Here is a 10,372-nt window from a genome sequence, read left to right as displayed (position 1 = left end):
AATTCTTTTTCTGACATATTGCATGCTTCAGTTTCACTTAGGTCTTTTTCTGGTGATCTCCTTTTCTTTCCTTTGAGGGTTTCTTTGTCTCCCCATTTTCACTCTCACTGAAGGATCTAGGTGTCATGCAGTTGCTGCTCCTTGGTTGGCAGCGGTTACTCGGAAGGTGGCTGTTCCTCAGTTAGTGGTGGCTCCTTGGGTGGGCGCTGCTCATGCACATGTTCACAGCAGTGGTGGCTCTTCCAGCTGGCGGGGGTGGGCTGCTCACGTGGCTTCTGCTCCTCAGATGCTGACAGGCCACTCACGAGGCTTCTTCTCCTCAGACAAGGGTCGGCTGTTTGAGTGGCTGTTGCTCCTCAGATGGGGGCAAGCTGCTCACGTGGCTGCTGCTCCTTGGAAGGGGGTGGGCTACTCGACTGGATGCTGCTCCTCAGACAGGGGTGGGCTTCTTGCACGGCTGCTGCTTGTATGTTTGTGGCACCCTGGGCTAAACCGTTGGGCTGGTCAGAGGGGAGTATGCTTCAGAACTTACAGGAGCCCATGGCCAGGGTGGCTGGAATCTCAGTGACCATGGGACAGCAGCCGAGGCAACAGGTACCTGGAGGGGATGGCTGTAGAGTTCTGGGTGTTGTTTGATGGCACCTTGGGTGGAGGTGAAGCTGTGCTCCCAGTCACAGCAGTTCTCCCCTTCAAGTAGGTGCAACCTCTACAGTACAGCTGGCAACCTTGGGACTGTTTGCAATATTAGCAGAGGCTGCCTAGTTAGGTGAGCCCATTCTGCTTGCCCCCGAAGGTCCTGCAGGATCTAACTGTCCCTCACTCATGTACACATACACACACCCCACACATCCACACACTCCCCTTTTGCTCTCTCACCCACTCATGCTCTCTACCTCACTGACACCATCTCCCTGCCTCTTTAGTTGGATCTGGAGTGTAATTGACCCATTCATGGATGGAGTCTCCTCTCCAGGTATCTGGTTATATGGCTCACTCTCTACCACATTGACCAAACATGACACCAATAACCCCAATGTAAGTGACCACCAGAGAAAAGAGAATTAGGGGAGAAGAAAGAGCACACAAATGATATTGAGGAGAGAAAAAATGGTAAGAGAGAAAATAAAAAAGAAAAAGGAAAAAATATATATGGAGAAAACACCACAGAACAAACAGATAAACCAAAAAATGCAAATACCAAATATTCAGAAAAGTGGGTGGGGGCAGAATCTGTAGAAGCCGAGCTTATATACAGAAAGTAAGGTTAAGGAATTGGATGAATATGGGGAGGATCTTAGTTCAGTATAGAGAAAGTAGGAAGAGGATGAGTGGATAAGAAGAAAGAGAAAGAGAAATAAAAAAAAGGGGGGGGGTAATTAATTTAAAAAATAGGATAAAATAAAAAATCAATAAATAAAAATAGAATGATAAAAATAATATGAAAAGAAATAAAAATAAAGAAACAAATAAAAAAAAGAAATTAAAGGAAAAGAAAAAAAAAAGAGCTAACAAAATCATAGTAAAATAAAATAAAAATGAAAAAGTTAAATGTTGTTTGTTTCCACAGAGTTTTAATACCCCATAGGGCCTGGTTTAAGATCCCACTCTTCTGTACTGTCTGCCATTTCTCAGTTTCCTGTTAGATTATTGAAGTCCAAGCGGTCCACCGCTTCTCTGTTTGTGTCTATCTCCACAGCCTTGACTTCCAGCAGGCGGGACCAGACTTTCCACTTAGCCTGACTGCTGTTTTCAATCTTAATCTCTCAAGCAGCTGTTTCTGACAGGTCTATAACTGGGGAGGTTGCTGTATCGCTTTCCAGATTTGAAAGGCCTCTCTTTAGGCCAGTCCCTGTGGGCTCTCAGGGACTATTCAGATTTTTTTTTTCTGTATCCTTTATAACACTCAAGGTATAGTCTGGGTGTGGCTGTATTGGTGGCCTGGAGACTGCAGGGAGGGGTTATCTCTTTGGGGGGAAAAGGACTGCTTAGGTCCAGCATGTCAGGTATCACTCAGCACCAGACTCACAGCCACCTCTCCCAAACTGGTCTTCTCCCCATCCTCTCCCCAGACTCCAAAAGTCCACACCTCAGCCACGGGTGAGTGTTTGTATTTGAAAGGTCTATGAACTGGGTTAATCAAATAAAAGCAAAGACCAAAGAGGGGAAAGAGCTGTGCCACTGCGAACCCCTCTCTCCCTGACATGGCGTGGCTTGGGAAGCCATCCAGGCTGCCCTCTCTGGGATCAACTTCTCATGGATGTGGACTTAGATCTTCAATTCTCTGCCATCAGCAGTCCTGTCAACCTACTTTCTACAGTCAGATGTTACGCCTGTCCCAAGGGACACGGCCTTGGTGCCGTGCAACTTCCTTCTGACTCTCTGGGCTCAGAGGTCTCATAATTTTCTCCAGCCCAGATCCCTGATTTTACTGTTCTTCAAGCATCCTCTTCCCTTCCCAGCTATGTTGTCTCACCAGCTGTGTCTACTTTGCCAATTCAGGATGGATGTTATTCAATTTAGTTGCCCCTTCTATCTGCTCTGGGACAAGGCTTGGGACATGTCCGTCTATTTCATCGCCATTTTGTCTCTCCCCACAGTTTTCTAATCCACTCATCTACTGATGGGAACTTGGGCTATTTCCAGATCTTAGCTATTGTAAATTGTGATGCTATGGACATAGGATTGCATGTATCTTTTCTGATTGGTGTTTTGGGAATCTTAGTGTTAGACATAAGGCTACCCCTCCAAATCAGGAGTCCTGGTACTACACAAAGCATACTCGGGAGCCAGGCAGCAAGGCAAATATCTTTACTTCTGCACAGAAGGTTGGGCACACACGTCGTCTGGGAGCACATGCACACTGAATGGGAAGCCCACTCAGCTTTTTATTGCTGCAGCACGTGATCTTTCCTTTATACTTGATTGGAGCTTGGACTCACAGTCTTTTTTTTTATTAAATATATTTTATTGATTTTTTTTACAGAGAGGAAGGGAGAGGGATAGAGAGTTAGAAACATTGATAAGAGAGAAACATCGATCAACTGCCTCCTACACACCTCCTACTGGGGATGTGCCCGCAACCAAGATACATGCCCTTGACCTGAATCGAACCTGGGACCTTTCAGTCCGCAGGCCGACGCTCTATCCACTGAGCCAAACTGATCAGGGAAGCTCATAGTCTTTTACAAGTGGCTAATTTAAAGGAAGGGGTTGACTTTTGCCATTTCAGAATTGTGGCCCCAGGGGAGCTGCAAGTCACATGGGCCAAAATAGCGGCTCCCTAAATTCCATTCTTGTTTATTCTCACACTAGGGGGCCCAGTGCATGAATTCCTGCACCTTGAAAAAACCTGTGGGCCCCAAGGCTGTGGTGGGCACAGGGCAGGTCTTGGCCCATCCTCCACACCCTCGTCCTGCCCCTCCTGCTGCAGCCCCTGGTTCCCTGTGTGCCAGCAGCCCTGCTCCCACTGCCGCAGCTCCCATGCACTGATGGTCCTGGACCTGCTCACACCCGCTGAAGGCGCAGAGCAATTGGGGCCGGTGCCAGCAGTGGGTGTGAGCGGGAGCTGTTGCTCTGATCACCCCTCAGGAGCAGGGGGAGGTAGAGAAGCCCTGAGGGGCAATCAGGGCCAATAGCCACTGCTTACACCTGCTGCCGGGCAGCAGGTGCGAGCAGGGCCAGCGCTGGCAGCCAGTGCAAGCGCCAGGTGGGACAGAGGCACATGGGAGCAAAGAATTTTTAGTAACCACCAGAGGCTCACCCTGATGATAGTGACCAGAGCCCCACCTTGGTCTGGTGCCCCCGCTCACCTGCTCCACCATCCCGCTGTGGCAGATGCCTGCCATATTCCACTCTCTGCCACTTGCTGCTGATGCATGCCAGATTCTGCATGCACCCCCTGGTGGTCATGGTACTGGTTGGTTGTTTTGCCATTTAGTCTGTTTGCATATTAGGGTTTTATATAGAGAGATTATGATGTATTCCTAGAAGTGGGGTCACTGGGACAAATGGGAGTTCCATTTTTATTTTTTTTTAAGAAACTCCATACTATATTTCATAGTGGCTGCATCAGTCTGCATTCCCACCAGCAGTGCATGAGAGTTCCTTTTTCTCCACATCCTTGCCAGCACTTGTCGTTTATTGATTTGTTGATGATAGAAATTCTGACAGGTTTGAGATGGTACCTCATTGTCATTTTGATTTGCACCTCTTGGATGATTAGTGACTTTGAGCATTTTTTCACGTGTCTCATCACCATTTGTATGTCCTCTTTAAAAAAAAAAAAAAAAACGTCTATTCAGGTCCTCTGCCCATTTTTAATTGGATTTTTTGTCTTCCATTTGTTGAGTTGTATGAGTAATTTATATATTTTGGACATTAACCCCTTATCCTTGGAAGGTATGTTCTCATACAGTGGGTTCCTTTTTTCATTTTGATGCTGGTTTCTTTTGCTGTGCAGAAGCTTCAGAAATTGACCCAAGCCATTATGCTCAATTAATATTTGACAAAGGAGGGGAGAGCATACAATGGAGTCAAGACAGTCTCTTTAATAAATGGTGTTTTGGAAAATTGGACAGATACATGAAAAAAAATGAAACTAGACTAACAACTTACACCACACACAAGAATAAACTCAAAATGGATAAAGGACTTAAACGTAAGACATGAAACCATAAAAATCCTAGAAGAAGCCATAGGCAGAAAAATATCACACATCTCATTCAGCAGAATTTTCACCAATACATTGACTAGGGCAAGAAACATAAAGGAAAAATAAACAAGTATATTTATTCTTTAAAAAATGAGAAAGTAAAATTTATTTCCATATGAACAATCAAAGCTTTCTTATGGTATCAATTTGTATGATATGTTTATCTATTTACGAAAGTACTTGAGGACATTTTTAAAAGATTGTTTAGATCTAAATGTAGTATAACGTAAACCATTTTAGTTTTCAAGTATTTTGAGTTTCTCCTATGGTTTACCACAAGGGGGCATGTGAAGATCAAATAAAAAATAAATTTGTTAAATGTATTTGATTTTAAAAATACAGTTGTTTTTATTTTTTTTGAAAATGTGATTTTTTCTCCCCACTGCTGTGTTCATTTTGTAAAACACAGTTTAACTGAACATTACAGTTGGCTAAATATTAAGTCATTCCATATTCTTTCCTGAATTTGGAGCTGAGAAAATGATTTGGTTGTTTTTTTGAAACAGTTTAGCCCTCTTGATTTATTAGATGAAGAAAAATGTTAACAAAAATATGCCTGCATCACTTTAATAAGTAGGGATTTTAGGGTGGACAGAAACACCTTTTGTGAAACTGGTTGTCTTAAAGAAACTGAAAACCTTTGAGAGATGGTTGTTTCATTCACTTTCTAATGCAGTGCAGTTTATTTTTCTTTATTAAATGTATTTTAAATGTCTTTACTTAAAATAACTAGCCTTCAATTGTTATATTAATCATAAATATCTGTACTCCACTGGTTATTATTTTCTCTCTCACATGCATGTACACATATAGAAGAAACCAAAACTTGACTGTCTCTATGGAAATATAAGCAATTTTATGCAACAAATATACACAAATCATACTTTTTCATAAATTCACTGGCATTACCTTTAAGACTCTAATCCATTTTCCACAATTTCTCAAAGAGAACATTAATTAAAAAGGGGGGAAGAAATAAGTGATAACCAACCAAAACAGAAATTTGAAATGGAAAAATGTTTTGAAAACTTTAAAAGCAGGTATTTTCCAAGTGTTATATATTCTATTTGAAATATTATACAAGTGAAAATTCAAGCAAATAATTTAAACTTTAGGTAAAGTTGGCAACAAATTTGGATATGTAATCCGCATATTCCAACCCGCCCACTATGGAAGTCTGCAGCATTTTCGGGGGCGTGGGTAAGGGTTATAAGAACAGGAGCCAAAGTTTTGGGGATCCCACAAGGGATATGAAAAATTAAATAAATATTTCAAACCTATATCACATTGAAATGAAGGATATGAGAGAATGAAGCAATTATAAACTGACATGCTATTCCTCGTCTTGTGTCACTTTTATTAGTATAACTTCAATTAAAATTAGAAGCATTAAAACATATAGAGTGAGTTCCCAAAGCATTGTATATAGAAAGCCTGAGCAAATAGTTATTTTCCAGAACTATCCAGTCCAATTTATAATGTGCATTACTGTGTGCTCTATGTTCTAATTAAGTAAGTTGGACTATTTCATTATATTATAGGTTAGAAACTCTGGAAATATTAAGTCTCCTATGCTAAAATGCCATCTTCTTATCGAGTTTACTAATGTATTCATTTAACAAATATTTATACAATATCTATTATGTGCTTTGTAAAATAAATGCAAATAAATAAGCCATGATCTCTGTGTGACAGAAGCTTTTGCCTAATTGGGAGAGAACAAATACAGAGCCAAGAAATGTTAAGTCATTGAGCAAAAAAATCATATTACAAAATGTGCCAATGAGATAGTAAATCCTATTGGATTTCAGAGGAAGTGGAGAGTGGAGAGATTAAAGATCATATTAGGTAGATGGGCAGAGACAAAGGAACTGATATTTAAAGTTAACCAGTATGAATGAATCATTGAAGAGAAATTGGTATGTACATGATGACTTAGTGACAGAAAATACATCAGGCTGGCTAAACTGGAGATTTCATATTTAGAAGCAGAGGGCAGCAGAGAAGTAAGCAGATAGTGTGAGCAATGAGTGACATATTTTATCTTGTACAAAATAAGTAACATCAAAGAATTTGGAGCAGAGCAAGTACAGTGAAAAAGTTTTACAAATGATAAGGCTGGCAATGTTTTAGAAAGTAAACTGGAGGAGAGAATTGGAGGCTAGTGTTATAATCCACAGGCAAAATGATATGGAGTTGAATAAGAACATAGAGATAGAAATTATGAGAGCTACTTAAGAATTCATTCATTCTATTAAAATGGAATCATCAAAAAGAGTTGCTCCACTCAAACCTTTCAGTTTTAATTAGAAATAGATTTTCTTAGAGCAAATAGATTCAAGAACCTGTCATTAATGCTTTGGTTGCTCAACTCATCTTAAAGAATGCCAATAATGGAAACTGGTTCAGTTTTGTAATCAACTTTACCCCTACTCTAGAAATCAGAATGAACATTATTTGGTCATTTTTGACAAGGAAGCAAAAGTAAGATCTGGTGTAGTGAAATTAGTTTTGGAAGCAGACCTAGGTTTGAATCTTGATTCTTAAGATGTGTGATTTTTCTATTAAGTGCTTAACCTCAAAATAAACTGATGAACAAAATGGAACAAAAAGCATGAATACATGGAACAGACTGGTGGATGCCAGAGTGGTGGGGAGTGGGGGTAACTGGATAAAGAAGGTGAAGGGATTAGTTAAAGAACATATATGCATATCCCATAGACATGGACAATAATGTAGTGAAGGCCAAGGGCAGGGGAGGTGGAGTAAGTGGCATGTTAAGTTATAGACTTAAATGAGAGGTTGATATTAAAAAAGGGTGACCAGATTCTTCAAAATATGTAAAGAAAGTGGGAGAAAATATGTCACTATTCTCAGCAGCCTGAAATTTTCTAAAAAATCTTATTTCAGGTACTCTGGAACCTGAGACAGCTATGGAGGCAACAAATTAATGAAAGAATAACAAACTATGGGTAAGTTCCACAGTCATCAGTCATCCTACACTCTCTCCCAGTATTATCATCTGGCAAAGATAGTAGAGGATTTTATAGCATTTGGCAGGTGATAGAACCAGGTAAGAAGGAAGAACTTGATGACCTTTACGATGTTTGTAACCTGATATTGAAAATGTGAAATAATCTAAGGATTCTAAAACATATGCCCTTGTACTTTGGGATGATTACCAATTGGTGAATGGAAGCGGGCAATGAATATTAGATGAATACACTACTGTATTCCTAAGAAAATTGATTGCAATTACATTGATTAACTTTTCCCCAATTAGGCATTTGGCTGGAAAAGTCCATAAGTTTCTGGACAGAGAAGAGGAAAGTCTCTAAGCCTTTCTTCCTTACCTTAACATCTGAGGTGAGCACATGGGGATACAACCATAGATTTAGCATGTATCTATCCTCCATGGGACAGGTTCTTTAAACTCAGGATGGTGAAATAGCCTGTGGATTCATATGGAAGAGTTTATATTGACTATATTATACCCATTTTGTTTTTAAAGGTGAGAGATATTTTGTGTTATGTAGAGTAAGAGTCTCTGGGCAACTACTTTTTTCTGATTATCTTCATGATTGGACTTAAACTTTCAAGTGTGCAAATGAAGAGGTTGGACAAATGTACCTTCCAGTTTAACATTCTATATTTTTATTTTTATTTATTTTTTATTTTTTATTGCTTAAAGTATTACAAAGGGTATTACATATGTGTCCTTCCCCCCCCCTAGACAGTCCCCTAGCCTCCCCTATCACCCAGTGTCTTATGTCCATTGGTTATGCTTATATGCATGCATACAAGTCCTTTAGTTGATCTCTTACCCCCCTACCTCCTGCCCCCCAACCCTCCCCGGCCTTCCCGCTGCAGTTTGACAATCTGTTTGAGGCAGCTCTGCCTCTGTATCTATTATTGTTCAAAAGTTTATAATGGTCTCTATTGTCCATGAATGAGTGAGATCATGTGGTATTTTTCCTTTATTGACTGGCTTATTTCACTTAGCATAATGCTCTCCAGTTCCATCCATGACGTTGCAAATGGTAAGAGTTCCTTCCTTTTACAGCAGCATAGTATTCCATCGTGTAGATGTACCACAGTTTTCTAATCCATTCATCTACTGATGGGCACTTAGGCTGTTTCCAGATCTTAGCTATGGTGAATTGTGCTGCTATGAACATAGGGGTGGATATATCCTTTCTGATTGGTGTTTCTGGTTTCTTGGGATATATTCCTAGAAGTGGGATCACAGGGTCAAATGGGAGTTCCATTTTCAGTTTTTTAAGGAAACTCCATACTGTCTTCCATAGTGGCTGCACCAGTCTGCATTCCCACCAGCAGTGCACAAGTGTTCCTTTTTCTCCACATCCTCTCCAGCACTTGTCGTTTGTTGCTTTGTTGATGATAGCCAGTCTGACAGGTGTGAGATGGTACCTCATTGCTGTTTTGATTTGCATCTCTCGGATGATTAGTGACTTTGAGCATGTTTTCATATGTCTCTTGGCTTTCTGAATGTCCTCTTTTGAAAGGTGTCTATTTAGGTCCTTTGCCCATTTTTTGATTGGATTGTTTATCTTCCTTTTGTTAAGTTGTATGAGTTCCCTATAAATTTTGGAGATTAGGCCCTTATCAGATATGTCATTGGCAAATATGTTTTCCCACACAGTGGGTTTTCTCGTTGTTTTGTTGATGGTTTCTTTTGCTGTGCAGAAGCTTTTTATTTTGGTGTAGTCCCATTTGTTCATTTTTTCTTTAGTTTCAAGTGCCCTAGGAGCTGTATCAGTGAAGAAATTGCTTCGGCATATGTCTGAGATTTTCTTGCCTTTGGATTCTTCTAGAATTTTTATGGTTTCCTGTCGTACATTTAAGTCCTTTATCCATTTTGAGTTTATTTTTGTGTATGGTGTAAGTTGGTGGTCTAGTTTCATTTTCTTGCATATATCTGTCCAATTTTCCCAACACCATTTATTGAAGAGACTATCTTGGCTCCATTGTATGTTCTTGCCTCCTTTGTCAAATATTAATTGAGCATATTGGTTCGGGCCGATTTCTGGGCTCTCTATTCTATTCCATTGATCTATATGCCTATTCTTGTGCCAGCACCAGGCAGTTTTGAGAACAGTGGCTTTGTAATACAACTTGATATCTGGTATTGAGATCCCACCTACTTTGTTCTTTTTCAGGATTGCTGCAGCTATTCGGGGTCTTCTTTTATTCCAGATGAATTTTTGGAAAGTTCGTTCTAGATCTCTGAAGTATGCTGTTGGTATTTTAATGGGAAGTGCGTTGAATTTATAGATTGCTTTGGGTAGTATGGACATTTTAATGATGTTGATTCTACCAATCCATGAACACGGTATGTTCTTCCATCTGTTTATGTCTTCCTCTATATCTTTTTTCAACGTCCTGTAGTTTTCTGAGTAGAGGTCTTTTAACTCTTTAGTTAAGTTTATTCCTAGGTAGCTTAATTTTTTTGGTGCAATGGTAAACGGGATTGTTTTTATAATCTCTCTTTCTGAAAGTTCACTATTGGTGTATAGAAATGCCTCAGATTTCTTGGGGTTAATTTTGTATCCTGCTACATTGCCAAATTCATGTATTAAGTCTAGTAGCTTTTTGATGGAATCTCTAGGGTTTTGTATGTATAATATCATGTCGTCTGCA

The sequence above is a fragment of the Myotis daubentonii genome, chromosome X, assembly GCF_963259705.1.
Source record: "Myotis daubentonii chromosome X, mMyoDau2.1, whole genome shotgun sequence".
NCBI lineage: Eukaryota > Metazoa > Chordata > Mammalia > Chiroptera > Vespertilionidae > Myotis > Myotis daubentonii.
Note: the sequence above shows the minus strand (reverse complement) of the source record.